This window comes from Euprymna scolopes, chromosome 14, assembly GCF_053919585.1.
Source record: "Euprymna scolopes isolate OS-2025 chromosome 14, ASM5391958v1, whole genome shotgun sequence".
Lineage (NCBI taxonomy): Eukaryota > Metazoa > Mollusca > Cephalopoda > Sepiida > Sepiolidae > Euprymna > Euprymna scolopes.
The window spans coordinates 72,980,118-72,990,127 of NC_136495.1; positions in this window are offsets into that span (position 1 = coordinate 72,980,118).

Sequence of the window (10,010 nt, forward strand, 5' to 3'; positions counted from 1 at the left end):
TATCGGAGAGAAATGATTTAATGATAGAGAAAACATTTCCAGTTATACCGTAGCTGGAAATCTTGTGAAGTAGACCCTTATGCCATACCTTGTCGAAGGCCTTTGATATGTCAAGAGCAATTGCCCTAGAAAGGAAGCCTTTGTCAAGAGATTCACTAACCCTGTGAGATATAACCGTCAGCACATCTGCGGTAAATCTTGCAGAGCGGAAACCATATTGTGTGTCACTAAGAAGGTTGTTTCTGCTGAGGTGGTTGACTATTTCTCTATTTAATATGGATTCCAGCAACTTACTCATAACACACAGGAGTCTTATTGGTCTGTACTGAGAAGGAGATGATTATCACCTGAATTCTTATATACGGGGCAAACTGATGAGGTCTTCCAGGGAGTCGGAGAGCACTTCTCCTTAAGGCAGCGCTTAAACAGTTTCGTAAGTATGGGAGCAAGTTCTGGTTGAAGCTTTTTTAACACTATAATTGGGATGCCGTCAGGGCCAGTTGCTTTACTGGAATCAAAGTTCTTGATTAGCTTGGCGATCTCATGCACGGATATGTGTATGTTACCTAGCGTGTTCTGTGTTATAGGAGGAAATATGGGGAGTTGCTGGCCTTCGTCGCATAGGGTAGAATTAGCTGCAAAGTTCTTTGCAAATATTTTGGCGTTGTCTGACGAGATGACCTCTGGTCCATTGATAATGGTTGGGATAGAACGCACACTTCTGTTCAGGATCCTATTTGTTATTTGCCAAAACTGGTGGGAACCAAGCCGCTGATCAGCCACCTTGGATTTAACAGACTGGGCATATAGCTCTCTTGCATTTTTTATTACTCTTTTACAGTGGTTGCTGGCAGTCCTGAAAGCAGCTTTAGTCTCAGTGCATCTATTACGTTGGTAGCTATGGAAAAACTGATTTCTGTGCGCGATAGCAACAGCACATTCTGGGGAGAACCATGGCTGGCTGTTAGGTTTTTGTTGTAATTTTTTAGATGGTATGAATTGTTCTATGCCTACAATTAACCATTCGGTCAGATCTGATACTATAGAGGACACTTCCTTTTTAAACGTGGAGTGCAGAGGTAAATCAGATATGAATGTACGGAAGTTACCCCAGTCAGCCATAGAGTATCGGTATACAGTACGGTGTCTTCACATAAAGGACATGTTTCTCCATTGGTTGAATTCATATTTTACCCCAAAAATATATGCAATCAGTGTATATGCCTGTGTGGGTCAGGTTGAGTGCAGCAGTACGGGGTTGGAAAAAAAGCAGAATATCCTACTCTTATTTCCAAGGGAACTAGGTTTTAATAGCAAAATCATGTCATATAACCTGGTATCCATACCGAAATTACTGTACTTCTTTGGCCCACCCTGTAGAAGTTTCTGAGGGAAGAGTTAGGGGTATCCATAGATATAGAATAAGGGATGATTCAACATCACTGGCAACTATTTCAGGTGAAAGATTGATCCGCAAAAGATGGATAAAAATGCAAGATTATTAGTCTATCATGAAAACTGACCGTTTATCTTAGAAATTTAAAACGTAATGGAAAATGACTCATAAATCGAAAATATTCAATTTCAAAATTTGAAACTTTCCCCATGTTCAAATCTTTTCAAACTTTTAGTATGAATAGACCCAACCTTAAAACAACAAATAACCGCAAAAAAAAAAAAAAAAAAAAAAAAAATACTTGCAACTTCTTTGTGGTTGAGGTATTTTTGCGTTATATTGATTTATTTATGCCGCTTGTTATGGATTTAGCTAAATACGATATTAAAAATCACTTGTTTGGTACTTATGCACTTGTTACCGGGCTGGCGGGTGTTATGTAACTATTCTGTACTTTCACCTAACAATTTAATAAACAAAAAATGCAAAACTCGAATTTAACTTGATAATACTATTTTCAAAAATAGCACGGTAGCATATCTCTTGGCGCAGTAGGATTCGTTGATCGATTTTTTCGGAGTCGATGCCGCTATCATGCTGGAAATGAATAGATTTTTATGCACGCAAAAGAAAGACGGACTCAGATATATCTATTCTATTTGGTTAATTCAAGTTAGATATACAAAATATGATGTAAACTTATATACAATTGTTCAGTTGTTGATTTTTGACAAAACACTATTGAGCTCCAATTAGATTTAATTACTCTCAGTTTTGCGGTAGTGATGGACGGAAAGAGAGGGTGGCGACGACTCTTCGATTAGTATTAGATTCGCTAAAAACTCAACTCCAACTGTGCTGCGACTCTCTCCAACTGCCGATTTTGGCGAGGGGACTCGCTTATGTACGGAGGTATGGGGGTAGGTTCGTTTGCTCTCCAGACCAATCACCAACGTCATCTTAGGGGAATTCCCTATTCCACGTATATGCCTGTGAATCTGTGAACGTTTTCAGTTGTGTTTCTCATGATTGGAAAAGGTTAACGCCGTGACCCCTCGATCTGACATTGTGCTCAGAGGCCAGATGTCACTGAGTTGGGGCTCGCTGGCACCGAAAACGAATTTATATTTCGTTATGTTTCTCAAAATGACATAAAATTGTCAATTTCTCCAAACGATCAGATTTATATGTCGGTTTCATAAAAATAATAAGATTTGTAACTTAACTCTTTTTTTAAGCAGGGTCAGCTGCTGTTGCCCGGCATTCCCAAGGATTTCGGGAGTCTAAATCTCCCCCCCCCAAATAGAGAGCTCTACCGCTCCCTGAGACAGTCATGTCACATGTGTAAACAGGAGAAAAAACTTTTGTTCTTTGCCTGCAAAATTTTGAAGTGCGAGAATTATACAGAACAGCTACCCACCGAAAGCTCTTTATCTCCAGGACTTGTATAGAATAGGAAACTCTTCTGAAATTAAGACATGGCTTTCAATTCAAAAACATGGTTTTCAATTCAAAAGCAGTATTTCAATTCAAAAGCAGTATTTCAATTCAAAAGCAGCATTTCAATTCAAAAACATGGCTTTCAATTCAAAAGCAGTATTTCAATTCAAAAGCAGTATTTCAATTCAAAAGCAGTATTTCAATTCGGAAACATGGCTTTCAATTCAAAATCAGTATTTCAATTACAACTTAGTATTTCAATTCAAAAGCAGTATATCAATTCAAAAGCAGTATTTCAATTCAAAAGCAGTATTTCAATTCAAAAGCAGTATTTCAATTCGGAAACATGGCTTTCAATTCAAAAGCAGTATTGCAATTCAAAATCAGTATTTCAATTCAGAAACATGGCTTTCAATTCAAAAGCAGTATTTCAATTCAAAATCAATATTTCAATTCAAAAGCAGTATTTCAATTCAAAAGCAGTATTTCAATTCAAAAGCAGTATTTCAATTCAAAAGCAGCATTTCAATTCAAAAGCAGCATTTCAATTCAAAAGCAGTATTTCAATTCAAAATCAGTATTTCAATTCAAAAGCAGTATTTAAATTCAAAAGCAGCATTTCAATTCAAAAGCAGTATTTCAATTCAAAAGCAGCATTTCAATTCAAAAGCAGCATTTCAATTCAAAAGCAGTATTTCAATTCAAAAGCAGTATTTCAATTCAAAAGCAGCATTTCAATTCAAAAGCAGTATTTCAATTCAAAAGCAGTATTTCAATTCAAAAGCAGTATTTCAATTAAAAAACATGGCTTTCAGTTCAAAAGCAGTATTTCAATTAAAAAACATGGCTTTTAATTCAAAAGCAGTATTTCAATTCAAAATCAGTATTTCAATTCAAAAACATGGCTTTCAATTCAAAATCAGTATTTCAATTCAAAAACATGGCTTTCAATTCAAAATCAGTATTTCAATTCAAAAACATGGCTTTCAATTCAAAATAAGTATTTCAATTCAAAAACATGGCTTTCAATTCAAAAGCAGTATTTCAATTCAAAAGCAGTATTTCAATTCAAAAACATGGCTTTCAATTCAAAAGCAGTATTTCAATTAAAAAACATGGCTTTCAATTCAAAAGCAGTATTTCAATTCAAAAACATGGCTTTCAATTCAAAAGCAGTATTTCAATTCAAAAGCAGTATTTCAATTAAAAAACATGGCTTTCAGTTCAAAAGCAGTATTTCAATTAAAAAACATGGCTTTTAATTCAAAAGCAGTATTTCAATTCAAAATCAGTATTTCAATTCAAAAACATGGCTTTCAATTCAAAATCAGTATTTCAATTCAAAAACATGGCTTTCAATTCAAAATCAGTATTTCAATTCAAAAACATGGCTTTCAATTCAAAATCAGTATTTCAATTCAAAAACATGGCTTTCAATTCAAAAGCAGTATTTCAATTCAAAAGCAGTATTTCAATTCAAAAACATGGCTTTCAATTCAAAAGCAGTATTTCAATTAAAAAACATGGCTTTCAATTCAAAAGCAGTATTTCAATTCAAAAACATGGCTTTCAATTCAAAAGCAGTATTTCAATTAAAACACATGGCTTTCAATTCAAAAGCAGTATTTCAATTCAAAAGCAGCATTTCAATTCCAAAACATCGCTTTCAATTCAAAAGCAGTATTTCAATTCAAAAGCAGTATTTCAATTCAGAAGCAGTATTTCAATTCAGAAACAGGGCTTCCAATTCAAAAGCAGTATTTCAATTCAAAAGCAGTATTTCAATTCAGAAACATGGCTTTCAATTCAAAAGCAGTATTTCAATCCAGAACATGGCTTTCAATTCAAAAGCAGTATTTCAATTCAGAAACATGGCTTTCAATTCAAAAGCAGTATTTCAATTCAAAAACATCGCTTTCAATTCAAAAGCAGTATTTCAATTCAAAAGCAGTATTTCAATTCAAAAACATGGCTTTCAATTCAAAAGCAGTATTTCAATTCAAAAGCAGTATTTAAATTCAAAAGCAGCATTTCAATTCAAAAGTCAATATTTGATGCCTGTTGCATGTACACAACAAAAGGAGGACGTGGAAAGCAGCTTTAATTTAAGGAGCGTAGAAAGCGTATCTTGCGTTTACTTTCGTCATCCATGTAATTCTCGCTTCCATTATTTTCTCCTTTAGTCCTTGTTGTGTCGTGGAACAACAGTGAAAATAAGAACAATCAATTCGAGGTTCGGTTAAGGAACAAGTGCATTAACAATAATGTACAAAGATAGGAAAGCGTGTATATCTGCTGGGCACTTGGCTAGCAAATGAAGTGCAGTCGCATCTCTCTCACCGGTGTTGGAATTACTAGCGCTATTTATAGTGCTAATCGGTGTAAATTCTTTTGTTCAAAGAAGGCCGGTATAACAGTTCTCACATTCCATGAACGATGTTTCTGGCAAAGAGGGAAGAATTGCTGTTTCTGGGTCAGAATATACGCCATCTAACACTTATTGTTGGCAAGTTTTTGATCTTGAAATAGTATTTTTTACCTCTTTACATCATGTAGTTTTATGCTTTGTCTGGAGCGATTTCCAATAAATATAAGTTTCACCGTTTATGTGAAGTTATTAATTTGGACAACGCATTAAACCACTTAATATAAGGAGCCAAAATATATAAATAAATAAGTAATACTTCAAGGTCAAAAAGGACATGTGTTATATGCATAGATTCCGACACAGAAAAGAGCAATTTTTCCCCCTTTGTCAGAAACTATTCTTCCTCTTCCTAAATTTACTAAATATTGTATTTAAATGATCATCATATCGAATGAAGCCGAAGATCTATTTTCGGCAATATTTTATCTGATATTTTCCTACTCATAATTCTTTCTAGAAAGACATTGGGTACTTACAAGACGTGTAACGTGGTAGTTACATATGTACACGGCGACGTTGTGTGTGAAAGTCCCAAAAAGAAATAAAAGAAAAGAAATTCGACACCCGTTTTTTTTTTCAGTTGATAGAAAAAAAAATTATTACCGGTCGTTTCCACACCAAGCCGCCTGACATGTATTTTCCAAGCCAGAGACAACATGTTCACATTCCTGCTTTTCCCTTCGGGGCAAATTAACAGTTTCTTTGCTTGCAGCTAATTCTAGCTGTTATATCTGTAATTCGTTCCACTGTATACAGTCGCCCGAAAATCTTGTTAAAATTCGGATGGTCAATGTGTTGCGCATCTTGTTTAAAAGTTCTTGTTGTGCCACCATATCATTAAAAAATCTTTGCCGTGTCGACACGTGCTTAAAATTCCCTATCTCTGCCACGTGTCTTTTTTCTTTCCTTTTTTCCTTCCTCTTCCCTCATTCCTTCTGTGAGGCCATACTCGTGCCACGGTTTGGTCATTTGCATTCATGTCAGTGGCTTCATTACTAAAGGCCACCGTGAATGTTACTAACATCTTAAAGAAAAGTAATTTTGGTGGAATGATTCGAACTTGAGACACCCAAGTCCTCAGTCTGTGTCGTTAACCACTTGACCATCGTAACCCCCATGGAAAAAAAGATATGGTGTTTTTTCCCCCTGTTTTATTTAAAATTTAATGAAAATATAAATAAAACGAGCCATAAATTTCAGATTATTACTGGTTTTATTTTGCCAGACACAGTATACTCTAATATATTTGATGTTTAAAGAGCAACACACACCAAGTTTTTCGCTTTTATTATTAAAAAAATTATTTCGAAACAAGCACTTAAATATATTTTAATTCATGCAGATTTCATATAAAAAGTTATTATTAACCTCGCAGATGAGAAATAAGAGTCCCGATCGTCCCCCCCCCATCAGACGGAAGAATGAAAATGGAAATGAATTATAATGAAAACTAAAGACAGAAAAAAAGGAAAAAAAAAGGCAGAACAAATAAATATTTTAGGGATGGGCCAAACATTGTATTTTTAGAACAAATTCAAACTATTATGTATTATTTTATTGGAATGCTTTGAGCTGAGTAATTTGTGTATTTATTTATTCATTTATTTACGGACTGTTACTCTCGTCTTTCATAGTTGCTGTGGTTTCACCACGTTTCGACGAACTCATTCTTTGGCCTTTTTTCAGGACCCATGACGCAGTGGATAGAGGCGTTCAGTCTCTACGGTTCCAGGTGAGCCTTGCCTGGAGATACTGTTTCAGTCCTACTCAACGCAGGGCAGACGGTTAGTTGGCCAACACGTGGAGAGACAACAACAATTATGCAATTCTCTATCTATAGAAAAGCCAAGTACGTCCAAGGATGGAATACTGCTGCCATATCTGGACAGGAGCTGCTAAAAACAGCCTATCCTGCCTTGACAGAGTACAAAATAGACTTCGTGGCTTAGTGGGAGATGCCCTTTTCTCTTCCCTGCAACCTCTCTCCCACAGAAGAGACGTTGCGAGCCTATCTTTGTTTTATCGTTATTTCCGTGGCAGGTGCTCGTCTGAACTCCAATCTCTGGTCCCCCCTCGCCAATCTTTTACAAAAAACACCCGCCTAGCTGAGTCCACTGTGAAAAACTCTCCCCACTCTTTATCTATGCCTAAATCAAAACGTAGATTCCATGAACAAAGCTTCTTTCTTAGAACTGCACGCCTGTGGAACTCTGTTCCGTCTGCCTGCTTCCCTCCTGACTACAACTTGGATGTCTTCAAGTCCAACGTAAACAAATTCCTGATGAACCGCCCCCTTAAGTAGACACTTTAAATATCCACACTAACGTACTGTACTTACAATAATCCTTATCCCTGACTGGCTTCCGGGCCTTGATAAGTGGTGACCACCGTATGAAAAAAAAAAAGGCAGTAATTACTGGGGATACAGTTACAGAACTCGGCATTCATTTCTCGTCGCGGTTAATCACCCGAAGAAGGCCAGATGATGAGTTAGCCGAAACGTGGGGAAATAACAGCATTTTTCAACGGTGAAGATAACGGTCCGCAAATAAATAAATAAAGTTCGAACTAATTAATTTTCACTTAGTTTTTTCCCCCCCATGGAAAAAATCTTTCACCGCAATTCGAAGACGCTAACTTTGCATTTGGAATTTGCTCATGTTTATGGATATCTACAACTCGGGTTATTACAATTACCATTGGACTATATCATTTGCACACCTCTATATCAAACCAATCAACATTTTCTTTGGATTGTCAATAAATGTTGTGTTTTTTTAACTTAATTCGAAATTTCCACACACACACACACACACACACACACACACACACACACATATATATGTTTTTGTTAGCGATACTTTTTGAATGAATTCAATTATTTATACGAAAGTGCATTTTTACCTAAATGCGAGTTAGGAATAATTTTCCCTTAGACTAATTTGGTACCCCCAATTTTGTGCTGTGCGTTCAGTAGTGGTTCCTTTCCACCTCCGCGTCAAAGGTTCGGGGTTCAAGCCTACCTTTCTACTAAAACATTTTTTTTCTTTTACACCTCCAAACACCCGGCCAACGTCTGTTTTTTTGTAAACAGGGTTGTTTTGATCTACCTCCCCTCTCCCAACACACACACACATACCTCCAAACATCCGGGCAACGCCGGGTACCCCCCGCTAGTACTTTAATAAACCAGAGTCTATTTTCTGTAGGCTGTTTTTGAACCCAGTCAACGACGGATACTAGTATATATATATATATATATATATATAAAATTTCACTGAACCCCCCCCCCAAAAAAAAACTTGACTGAACAAAAAGTCTTGAAACAAAACAAAACAAAACAAGAAAACAACAACTTGTACTTACCCCTAAGAATTTACGGTGAAAAAAAGTAAAACTTTCTTCTTTTCTTGAAGGAAAAAAACCCTTTGTGTTGATAAATATTTTGCGAATATATATATATATATATATATATATATATATATATATATATATATATATATATATTTGCACATAAAGTTATGAACAGTACATAGGACCCAATCAAAGCCGGGCTGAACTGCTAGTATAATATAAATGCAGATGTTCCAGGTGCGTATAGTCTCAAGATAGCGGTTTCAATCCTACCCAAAATTGGTCAGGGGATTAGTTGGCCAAATTTGTTGATTAATATTTTGCAAAAAATAAAAAATACACACAAAAAACAAAATATATAAAATAAAATAAATAAAAATATTTTCAGTCCTTTAAAGGTAGGTTTTTGTTATTTTTGATTATTTACATTTGTATTTTTTCCAGTTTGTTTTTAAAGCGTCTGTTACAATGCTCTGCTTAAACCGATGATTGCTGGTCTCGCCCGATCCATGCTTGACGGGAATTCCCGAGAATCCGGGTCAAATTATGCAAAAGTATCGAATATTTAAAAATAAAGAAAAACATCTTTCTGTCTACACGAAATTATTTTTTCACGCTAGAAACGTCTTGCGATTACCAAATTAATTTATTTGGGAAGAGTTTTTTTTTATCTTTCGAACTTCGGAACGTATAAAAAACTCATCAGGGGAAATAACTCTACGTTTCATAAAAAATCGATGTCGGTAGTAATAATTCCAAATAAATTTAATTAAATATATTATCAATATAATTGTTATTTACAGTTGATGAAATAACAATCTTAAACACGAGTAGAACACTTAAAACAACTCGCTAGAAACATAAACTAACATACAGCCATTTAGTGAATTGATTTTCCTTAATACAGGGTGAGCCCCCCCCGTAAAAAAAACGGACCTCAACACTAATTAGGCCCCGTTTCTTAGTGTTTTGTCCGAATGAAATGAAACTTTCGTCATAACTAGTTTATTATATTCAAAACATCGCATCAAAACACAATGGTCTTTGGCCTTTTTTCTCCGTTCTACAGCATATGTTCTAGATGGCCTCCATTTAGCTTTTTTTTTTGATCACCCTGTATGATAAACAAATGAATCATAACCGTGCGTTTTTTAAAGAATCATAATATATAGAAATAAATGAAATACTAAATTAACGGACCTTTTGTATATATTAATCAAATTGTGAACAAACAAACAAACAGACAGGAATACGAATTTATATATATATATATATATATATATATATATATATATATGTATGTATGTATGTATGTATGTATGCATTAAGTATATACTTAATATCCTGAAGATGTCCTCTGCATAAATTCATTCGGTTTTTCTTTTTTCAAAA